We start from the raw sequence: 11,652 nt of genomic DNA on the forward strand, positions 1-11,652 counted from the left end.
ATCACTGGGACTATATTTAAAAACTGTAAACATTAATCATTGCAATCAATAAAATAATCTTTAATCAATGTTTTTAACAACGTGTTTGTATCTTAAGTTCGGAGCCGGGTAATAAGCGGGATATTGTACAGTTAGCAGGAAGTTATGAGAAAAAGAATCCTGACAAGGTGAGATGAGACCCCGACCCCGAAGCTCAATTTTCACAGGAAACCTTCTCACTACCTGTTGTATGCTCACTAACTGTTCTGTGAAACCCAGCCAGAAACAACAGCCCTCCATGTTTAAAAGTATAATAAAGATATTAATGTGGACTCTAACAAACCACAGAAAACTGCCAGATGATGCGGACCACTCTGTGTCTGCTTTTATCTATGAAACATCTACCCACAAAGGCACTAAATGACATCTGTGGGTTGGGAATTTAAATGTGTTGTTTGTCACATTTTGAAGTAACAGCAGGTTGTGCTAAACATTCATAAAAACAATCACATGCAAATTAAAAATGATCCAAATTTCCCCATGGGAGACCATTAGCTGGTATTTCATCATCAGAGTGTGTGGTGAGTATTTGGTGCAACAATTACATTTGTTTTGTGTTTCTCTTCATGAGGACAGTCTTTTTATTTACGCTCAGGAGTGCTGCTTGCTTCCAACAGACTCTGGATGAATGAGAGTTATACTTCAATGAGTCTCAGTAAAATCTAAACAACTTCTTTCGTACAACGTTAAATAGTTACGTTTTATAAACATAAACTTGGATTGTTTTTACATTTTTTAAAGCCCCTACCTCTGCAGACCTCCCCAGTGAAGCACCTCCACAGTCAGGCCCCTACCTCTGCAGACCTCCCCAGTGAAGTACCTCCACAGTCAGGCCCCTACCTCTGCAGACCTCCCCAGTGAAGCACCTCCACAGTCAGGCCCCTACCTCTGCAGACCTCCCCAGTGAAGCACCTGAACAGTCAGGCCCCTACCTCTGCAGACCTCCCCAGTGAAGCACCTCCACAGTCAGGCCCCTACCTCTGCAGACCTCCCCAGTGAAGCACCTCCACAGTCAGGCCCCTACCTCTGCAGACCTCCCCAGTGAAGCACCTCCACAGTCAGGCCCCTACCTCTGCAGACCTCCCCAGTGAAGCACCTCCACAGTCAGGCCCCTTACCTCTGCAGACCTCCCCAGTGAAGCACCTCCACAGTCAGGCCCCTACCTCTGCAGACCTCCCCAGTGAAGCCCCTCCACAGTCAGGCCCCTACCTCTGCAGACCTCCCCAGTGAAGCACCTCCACAGTCAGGCCCCTACCTCTGCAGACCTCCCCAGTGAAGCACCTCCACAGTCAGGCCCCTACCTCTGCAGACCTCCCCAGTGAAGCACCTCCACAGTCAGGCCCCTACCTCTGCAGACCTCCCCAGTGAAGCACCTCCACAGTCAGGCCACTATCTCTGCAGACCTCCCCAGTGAAGCACCTCCACAGTCAGGCCCCTACTTCTGCAGACCTCCCCAGTGAAGCACATCCAACAGTCAGGCCCCTACCTCTGCAGACCTCCCCAGTGAAGCACATCCAACAGTCAGGCCCCTACCTCTGCAGACCTCCCCAGTGAAGCCCCTCCACAGTCAGGCCCCTACCTCTGCAGACCTCCCCAGTGAAGCACCTCCACAGTCAGGCCCCTACCTCTGCAGACCTCCCCAGTGAAGCACCTCCACAGTCAGGCCCCTACCTCTGCAGACCTCCCCAGTGAAGCACCTCCACAGTCAGGCCCCTACCTCTGCAGACCTCCCCAGTGAAGCACCTCCACAGTCAGGTCTGGAAGTGGTATAATTTGTTGTAGTGGTTACGCCTGGAGACAACGGTAGGTGTCTATTCTTAAGCATCCAAAACAGTGAAAAATTACAATAAGTCCTTGGGTTCCAAACTTAGATTTTTTCATTTTTCACAGTTTAATTTATTTTAGACTTTAATCAAACGACTCAATGTCACACCAGCAGCTAAGATGTATTTTTTTGTTTTAGATAGTTACATGAACACATTAGATGTGCAACACGAATGTTAGTGTTAGCTACGGATGGTTCGTAGAGGACGAGCCTGTTCCTTTTTGAGCTTGGTTAAAAAGTTCTGTAAAGAGGTTTTGCAGATCAGGTTAGTTATTTGTGGTCTGAAAAGGTTGAAAGTTTATAATAAAGATGAATACTTTACTTACCATGCAGATCTGACTTATTGCAGTTTTTCTGACTGTTGTAGACTCATCATTCCATCACTTCAACGCTACAAAAGATGTTGTAACCTGTACCAATTAAAATCCTCAAAGAGGGATGTGATGGGTCCCTCATGAAGTTTAAGGCTGGACAGGGTCATAATAAAGTTCCTCAATAAAGAACCTTCAAGCATTGTTTTAAGTCTGTTGTTTTTTTTTGCTTTTCTAAAATGAAGCACTTAATAATGCACAAAGGTTAAAAAATACAAGTTTGACTTTATCTAGAGTTTGCAGCCAATAGTGTCATACTGTCTGAGAATAAAATGAGAGTAAAGAGGGAACAACATACTAGAATAAATAAAGGTATATTTCAGCTGAGCTGCATCTTAAGCTCATTTAGCTTTGTTTTTATTCAAATGTATTTCACACTCAGCAGAGATCATTTTCCATTCTTACTTTAAAAATCTGTAGCAAGTGTAAAAGAGATATGATGAGTTATCAAAATAAATGACTCAAACATTAAACCGGAAGTGAACACCAGATTTTATTTTCTTGTATACTTTTTTTGGATAAGGATAATTACTGAAATGTTCGACCGGAAGTTCAACTATTTTATTTTGAAACTTTTTGCGTGTGTTTCCAGCCTTGACTGTGGAGGTGCGTCACTGGGGAGGTCTGCAGCCAGACTGTCTTGTTATGATAAGTGGATTTTGGTGCTTAGGTTCAGCCAGGCTATCATTTTCTTCCTGATTCAATGTGAAGCTAAGCTAACCAGCTCCTAGCTTTGTATTTGATATACAAACATGGGAGTGACATGAATGTTATTTGTCTTAAATCCTCTTTCTTTACTTAAAGGTACTGCATGTAGGATTTAGCTTTGTATGCAGAACAGACTGATTGGAATATAATATCTATATACAGTATGACAGATGTGTGTCTAACATGAGTCTGGTCCTGCTGGAGGTTTCTGCCTGTTAAAGGAAGTTTGTCCTTGCCACTGTAACTTGCTAAATGCTGCAAAGTGCTCTGCTCATGGTGGATTAAGATGAGATCAGACTGAGTCCTGTCTGTAAGATGGGACTGGATCTGATCCTGTCTTGATGTTGGGTCTTTGTTAATAATAGAACATAGAGTACGGTCTAGACCTGCTCTGTTTGGAAACAGTCTGAGGAGAACATTTGTTGTGATTTGTAGTCATTTATATCTACATAGAGAGCAGGTCCCCATCTTTGGAGGCCGCCATCTTGAAAGGACAAACTAACACCAATCATGTTTTCTGTATTTAGCCGATAATGTGCCGGTTGTTAGACGAGGAAGAACAAGAAGAGAGTGGTTGTTGTTGTTGTGCGAATCTGAACTTTGACTTTGTACTGCTAACATTTTTTGTATCAGTAATAGTAAAAACTTGACAAATGGATGTCATGCATCGTAGGTGCTTCTTTTTTCCTCTGTGGACACTGTTGCTTCACTGATTGGATGGGTGAGCATTATCTCAAAATATTCTATATAAGCCTGCTCTTGATTTTAGGAACCTCAGCTTACTATTTTTCTAACTTTCCTTTTACTTCAAAGATCATAGAGAGAATATTGGCTCATCAGCTGTGTGGTTAGAGTAACAAATGGGGATGGCTTCAGATCTCAGTGTTGCATTCAATATGATCGGCCGTCACGTTCGGTTGCAGAGAAAGCAGAACAATGCCATTACATGAGCCGCTTTGAGTTGGTTCAAAACACATTCATCCTATCACACTCACACAGGACTTCCACCAGTCTGTCTCCGATCTGCTAAGGTCCGGCCCCGTGCTCTCTTGTCCGTCAACACCCACCAGTTGTTTTTTCAGAACGCAGCACGGAGCAGGACCTCCGGACAACTGGAGTCATGTGACCGAGGTTTTCCCTGCAGTAATCACTGAATCAAGGATTCTCCTCCTCCTCCTCTCCTCATCCATGTTGTCTTTCTGGTCCTCTGAAAACCTCTGACCTGTTGACTCCAGGCCTGGCTCCGCTCATCATGACAGTTTGTTGTTGTAGTTAAGTGAAATACGATCTGGTGATAACACAGAGTGTTTTATTCTGAAAATTAACCGGATGTTTTCATTTTGTTTTGGTGCCTGACTTCCTGTCCCGCTCCATCTGCTCTGTTGAGATTGATGCGTCGTGCTCCGGCATCCGGCAGAAATAGAAGTTTTGCGTCTCTGATCCAGAGGGTTCAGAGACGCAGCCAGAACGCAATGGAGCGGATCCAGTGGAAGTTAACACATTGACTAGAATAGAAACCTATCAGATCCAGTGCTGTGACGGATCAGAGATGGACCGGACACAGATCGGATGGAATTTGGCCGTCAGTCTGCAGATGTTAATGATTCCTCAGAGGTTAGTCATGGAGTTCCACAAGGGGCTTGGACCTTTATGCTTCCTCTAAGTAATATCATAAGGAAACACTCCATAAATGCACTCAACTATACTTCTTAATGAGGCCAGATGAAGCTAGCCAGCTAACTAACCTTGATGATTAAAGATGTAAAGACCTGGATGATCAGAAACACTTCAGAGAGACTTTCTCTGCCTTAGGAATCCAGGAGTCCTTTTTATTTAGGATAGGTCCTTTATCTCCCACATTCAACACATTTGGAGTACAGCCTCCTTTCACCTCAGCAACAATATCACAAAGATAAGACGCATCCTCTCTCAAAACTAGGCCATGCTGTTGTTACCTCTAGGTTGGATTATTATAATTCCCTTCCATCAGGTCGCCCTAATATGCTCTAAAGACTCTTTATCTGTTCCTAAGCACTGAGGCTTGAGTACAGACTGGAACCAGGAAAAGGGAGCATATCTCCTCATCCTGTATGGCTCTCTGGATTAGAATATAAAAACCACCTTCTGACCTACAAGGCCCCATAACAGAGCTCATAGTGCCCTACTACCCCCTGGAACACTACACTCCCATAATGCAGGCCTGCTGGTCGTACATAAAGTCTCTAAAAGTAGTATGGGAAGTAGAACCTTCAGTTATCAGGCCCCTCTCTGATTTTGAGAGTAGGCTTCAAACTGTCATTTTTGTCTTTCCCTCTCTCTCCTCTATCTGCCTTCTTTAACAAGTTTTATTACCCGGCTCTCTTACTGATCTTCCGGTTGTGTAAGATGCTTGATTCTGATTGGTCAAAACCCCCTTAACAATGGTTATTAACTTTCACTAACATGAGCAACACCAGAATCAAACTGATCACACGTCATGTCAAATCAATCCACAGAAAAGTGTTCAGACACATTTAGCTTCTGATTGTTGACACCATAGACTGTAATGTGAGGTAAAACTGTTAGCTTCTGTTAGCATCAAAACAATGTGGCTAAAACGTTAGCTTCCGTTAGCATCATATAGGTAAACAAAGTAGCTGAAACGTTAGCTTCTGTTAGCATGCTAAATCGGCAGGCAACAGATGTTTCCATATTGGATCCTGTCCATCAATATGATGAAGGAGCGGAGCAGGTGAGAGAAACTTTAGGTTAGCGATCTCTACAAAGAAAGTTAAACCATGAGCGGTGGTGATGATAGCAGCAGGGTTCAAAGTTGTGACATTAGTTTCTTTTTAAAGGTGTGTGAACCACAGAGCTCAGAGAAGAAGGAGAGCTGAATGAGGACAGTTTCATGTTCAATCCACCACAACAGGCAGAGAAGAATCCATCACCATGGAACGATCACTGACGAGGAATCACTGGGACTATTTTTAAAAACTGTAAACATAAATCATTTAAATCAATAAAATAATCTTAAATCAATGTTTTTAACAACGTGCTTGTATCTGAAGTTCGGAGCCGGGTAATAAGCGGGATAATGTATGGTCAGCGGGTGTGGGAAAAATAATCCTGACAGGGTGAGACAAGACCCCAACGAGAACATTATTCCTTACTTAAATCCTCTCATTAAAGTTACTAAAGTTCTTAAAAAAGAGGTAAAAAAAAAGCTGCTATCCACAGCCGGAGTAAACCTGGGAAAACACCAACCAATCCCTGCCATCAGGAGCCAAATGATGAAACCAATCAAATCCCGTCCTGCCGTTCTGCCCGCCTCCTGCAGAGCGTACATTTCATGTTTGTTTGTGTTTTTAACTTTCACTATGAGAATGTTTTGGTGTTTTCTTACTGCTGAGTAAGACATGAGTTGACGTAGTGCAAAACACAAACCATGTGCTGAGGACCGGTTTGGAATCAGTCACCATCATATGGTCATGAATCAGCGGCGCTCGTGCATGTGAGCGGGGGCGTCGGTTTGGAGGAGCTCCGAGGGGAGGGGGGAGGGGTTAGATGGAGCCCTGAGGAAATGCTACATTCAAATTCATGCTAGTTTTCCGTGACTACCAACCCTAGCTATGATCTGGATTGTGACAGCCAGCCCAACCCCAATTTATAATCTGTTGATAATAAGCATTAGGCTACTTTTATTACCACTGTTATAATGCTAATACAAATCCTAAAACTGCTTGACTCTGATCCTAAAATAACATTATCTTTCCTATCTCCATTATTATCTCTGTAATTGTGAATGCTAATGTTACTTATTGACTTGGACTGTTATTTGTTAATGAATTTAATTTATTTAAAATTAGTCTGTCATTCTGCTGTCTGTCTTTTGGTGCTCTCAAGTGTCTTGAGATAACATTTGCTATGAACTGGCGCTGTATAAATAAAGATAGACAGACTTATTGATTAAGTAGCATGCTGTCTTTATCAGCTGAGCACGTGGAACTGAAAATATTATAATGTGATCAATGCAGAAAAGATAAGGCTGCTGTGTTTCTGATGGTAAACATCTTAAGTGTGTGTCTGTGTGAGAGACAATAGACCAACACATTTGAATCCAAAGTGCCTAGAAAGACAAAACCAAAAATCCCTGTTCCTGTGTGTGTGTGTGCGTGTGTGTGTGTTAGTGTGTGTGTGTGTGTGTGTGTGTGTGTGTGTGTGTGTGTGTGTGTGCAAACCAATTACAACTGTTGCACAAAAGAACTTCACAACACAATTACATTTCCCACAATGCTTTTAGATTACAAAGCACAATGTTGCACACAGCACAGCGTACAATAGCTTTATAAATTGCTCATTTGTGAAATACACCTTTTTTTACAGCTTCTCTACCGTCACTTACCACAGAGACACACAATGTGGATTATGTGCAGCTTTTATATAATAAGTGGTTGGAGTTTATATGATATATGTAACACCAGTTTTTATTTCCTCTGTTGGCTCTATCTGTCATTGTACTGCTGCTTAAAGCTGAGTAGAAACAGGGAAGACAGAGAGAAAAAGGGGTTCACAAGGGCTGTGTAACCCATAAACAATGTTTAACTCCTCATTCTAGTGGAGGAAAAAGTTTGCAGAAAATCCAAGTTAAAGCACAGACTCCATTGAAGTGATTAATAGCTTCTTTGGCCATGAAAGCTGTTGAATACAATTTTCTTTGTGTCTACAGGTTAAAATCTGATTTCATAAAGGTACATTTTTTTCTGGCTCAGCTTACTTTTGATGACATTGCTGTTTTTTTTAGAAGAGTGGTCTTCTGTGTATGCTCAAGTATTCATCAGTCTGGTATTTGTCACGAAATTGGCACATTGATGGTGTCAAGCTAGGGGCGTTGGTTTGCATTACAGTGGTTCAGTCTGGCCCCACGTACAGAGGCCGTAATCCTTGAGTGGACGGTCCAGGTTCGACACGCTATGTTAACCTGCTCCTCTTTGGGTTGCAGGACAATGTTTCACTAATGTTGGTCAAATCCGTAAGGCCAGCGATGTTGTCGGGGTGGAGCTTGACTCTCTGACGGTGGTGACAGAGACGAGGACTCTGTCAAAGCTCCACACCAGCATGGACAACATCCAGCACCCTCTCTACAACATGCTGCTGAATCACAGGAGCACATTCAGTGAGAGACTCATTCCCCCTAAATGCACCACAGAACGCCACAGGAAGTCATTCCTGCCACTTTAACATCTTTGTATAAATCTTTTTCATTCCCAGTGCTTTAATACAAAGATCATTTCTAACTATTTTGCGCTTCTGTATACTTTATTATTTTATTTTATTTTATTTTATTTTATTTTATTTTATTTTATTTTATTTTATTTTATTTTATTTTATTCCTATTTATATCTTATTTTATTCCTTCTTCTATTAATATTTTGACTTCATTACATACTGTTTATAAGAGCTCTGTAATTACCGAATTTCCCTCCCCGGGATAAATAAAGTATTTCTGATTCTGAAATCAAATGTAAACACACATACACACAAACATGTTTATTGATGTTTTAATTGTGTTTATTTCCTCACTAGTCTAAGTATTGTGTTAAACCAACAATTTAATTATGCTTTTCTAATGCAATGTTAAATTGCAAAAATCTGGTCTTTTTCATTTGTTTGGTACTTTCTGCTATGTTTTTATTATGATTTCTTGATCAGAGGGACAATTTTTAAAAATGCTATACATTAGATTAATTTTATGTCCAATTACTTTAAATGTAATAATTATATTGGTTATTTTTTGGATTTATTTAAAAAATAAAAATAGTTAATTATACATCATGATAAAGATGTATGATTGTAGCAACATATTAATATTTTCAAGCTCAAGAACTTCTTCCCCACAACCTCAGAGTGTCTGCAACCCCCCTTCTTCTTTATTCTGTTGATTCTTTTTTCTCCTGTCGTGTTTTGTTTTGCCTAAAATACATAATGTTGTTGCATATATTTTATTTTTACATCAGATATGTTGTTAGGCTTGGATTGCCTTGTTAAGTTGTTTTGCTGTTTGTCAATGTTTTGGTTTGGATGATACATGTTGTGATGTTTGAATTAATGTCTAAAAAAAGTTAAAAAAATACAATAAAAAGATTTCAAAATTAAATTAAATCAAAATGTAACCACTTATATAAATGAAACACTTGTGGTACTGGTATTTACCATTAATATATGAAAAATAAAATTGCCGGTAGTTTATTTAAAAAAAATACAATTCAAAATATATCTATATATTTTAAGCCGAATTTAAAAAATAAGTGTTTCATGGTTTGTTGTAAACAATGCTTTATATTTTGTAAAGTGGCTATCTAGCATTTAACACTCCTGTACCCTCAAAGTTACCAACATCTTTTATCCTTGGGGTAAATTTGACCCAAGCAATTCAAACTTCCAGAAACTGATTGTGACCCAGGTTTATGTTTCAGGTACTTTATGTGTCTTTTAGGTTATAACATGTATGTTATAGTGACCTCAATGTCATCCAAAACAACTACAACAAATGTGTAAAAAAAATTGAAATTTCTTAAGTTTTACAGCTAATACAGCCTTGGGTCAAATTGACCCCAAGGAACACCGCTGTGTAATTTTTTTTTTATAGGAAATTGGAACACATCAACATTTTAATTTTACGTTTTCTCACTTGTTCCCATTACATTAGGAAAAGTCGTGAAATATGAAGCCAAAAAAATGATGTTAATCATTAATTTAGAGACTTTAAACATTGAACCGGGTCAAATTGACCCCAATGATAACAGGAGGGTTAAAAACATCCATCGATACAGAAATGAACTGTTGTGGAGTGATGTAGTTATGTTTTTCTAATACTCATTCATTAAAGAAAGGGGTTTGTAAAGCTTGTCAGCTCAGTTACCTCAACTCTATATAAATACAATCATCTATTGAATGTATTACTCTAGAAGGGCATGAGCCTAGAACTATTGATGATCCAGATATGTTGCCCGTCCTGGTTCAACATTTGGAGCTCACCTCTATTTGTGTCAGTGCGTCTTCCTCTTGGTGCATTAACATCAAAACGCACGGTGTGCTTTTTAACCTGGATTCACCTCCTCAAAGGACATCACCAAGCTGGGTTCATGAGTTTGACTAAATGTCCTCTGTTTGAAGTCCGCACACAGAAGTAGTCTATTGTTTCTTTGCAGAGGCCCTTCGGACCAAGTGCATGAGCAGAAATAAAATCACACGGCTGAATATCATTTCATTAAAGAGAAGAGAAAAAGAACAAATAAAGTATTATAAGAAAATGACAATGATCAAATTCCCTGGAGAGAAAAGACGCGCTTATTTCGCGCTGAAGTGTTTTTCTTATGTCTAAGAAATAATGCCGATTTAGTCTAAACTGAGTCCGAATGGGTGACGTCAGGACAGACCTCCTATTGGACCACTGGAGGCTTTTAAAGGAGCAGGCAGCGCCGCACCGGAGGGTAGTACTCATCTCCAGACTCAGCGCACCTCTCCCTCTCTCCACCCGTGCAGGCAACACGGCGGCAGCAGCAGCAGCAGCAGGAGAGGAGCCGGACTCACAGCGACCAGGTGAGACTCATGACATCCTGCGTTTTACTTGCAAAAGTACAGAGGGTTAAAAATATTATATGCTGTAAGAAAGGAACGCGCTGTGCTAGTTAAGAGCCAGCACTTACAATAAAGAGGTAACACGGCACGCGGAGGAAGAGCGCGTTCTAAACCTTATTCTGAACACTTTGAACAAGCTAAATGACAGATGACAGATATCACTCTGTTTTCCTACCTGATTCTATCCTTTCTTTCTCATGTTCCAGGTGTTATGGTGTGATGATGAGAAGGACACAGCGCTGGAGGGGCTGACTGACATGTAGGATATCAACAGGTATGTGCAGCCAAGAACACTTTAGAGTTAGAAACAGGTGGGCAGCTTCCCCGAAGTGAGTCTCAGCTTCGTGTCTGATCTGGTACTAAAAGGCCAGTTTGATCCTCATGCTGAGTTTCTACAGATTATCATTTCGGCATAACGAGATTAAAAAAAAAAAAAAAAAAAAGGAGAAGAAGCATGTATTGATTTTTATGTTTATCTGCTTGTTTTTTTATTCATTTTGAGCAATTTGTATTATTTGTATTTATTCACCGGGTCCCGCATCCTGTTTGGGTTCCATGGGGTCAAATGACAACAGCTCGATGCTGAACCCTCAGAGTGAATCAATATCCGGCCTGTCTCTTCCAGCTCAGACACATTTAAGCGGGGTATAGAGATAAGAGGTGAAGCTCAAAATGCCTTTCACTAATGCTCATCATAATCTGAAGCTGCTAAAGTGAAGAAGAGTTCAAAGCGTTTATAATCTCCTAAAATGTTACACCTGGTAGTTTTTAGAGTATTCTAAAACAGACTCAAAGGTTGTGGTGGATGTGTTTAAAACAGAACAGATTTCAGCACCGCAGCGGCGGACAGCTCCACAGCTGAGCTGGAGTCCTTCAGCGCGGACATGAAGGAGAGTAGAGTAGTGATACTAACTGAACCCAAACACACACTGTGAGCACAGATAGAGACACTCATGTGCTCTTAACATTTTAAAATAGACAGATCATTGAATAAAAGTTGATCTCTGATTGAATAAACGAGTTGAAACAGTCTCCAAGAGGAGCTAAAGGAGGCTTGTGGTAACAGCATGACAAGTGTGAAGGCCAAGA

General features: G+C 40.7%; 1 long non-coding RNA gene across 1 annotated transcript in view; it reads left to right on the plus strand.

Annotated features, from left to right (window-relative positions):
* The first annotated feature begins 10,449 nt into the window (after positions 1–10,449).
* LOC117814852 overlaps positions 10,450–11,652 on the plus strand; it is a 28,229-nt gene continuing 27,026 nt past the window's right edge. The window contains exons 1-2 of the long non-coding RNA XR_004631653.1: positions 10,450–10,524; positions 10,770–10,837. This is a non-coding gene — a long non-coding RNA (uncharacterized LOC117814852). The remainder of the gene's footprint in view (positions 10,525–10,769; positions 10,838–11,652) is intronic.

The sequence above is a fragment of the Notolabrus celidotus genome, chromosome 6, assembly GCF_009762535.1.
Source record: "Notolabrus celidotus isolate fNotCel1 chromosome 6, fNotCel1.pri, whole genome shotgun sequence".
Taxonomy (NCBI): domain Eukaryota; kingdom Metazoa; phylum Chordata; class Actinopteri; order Labriformes; family Labridae; genus Notolabrus; species Notolabrus celidotus.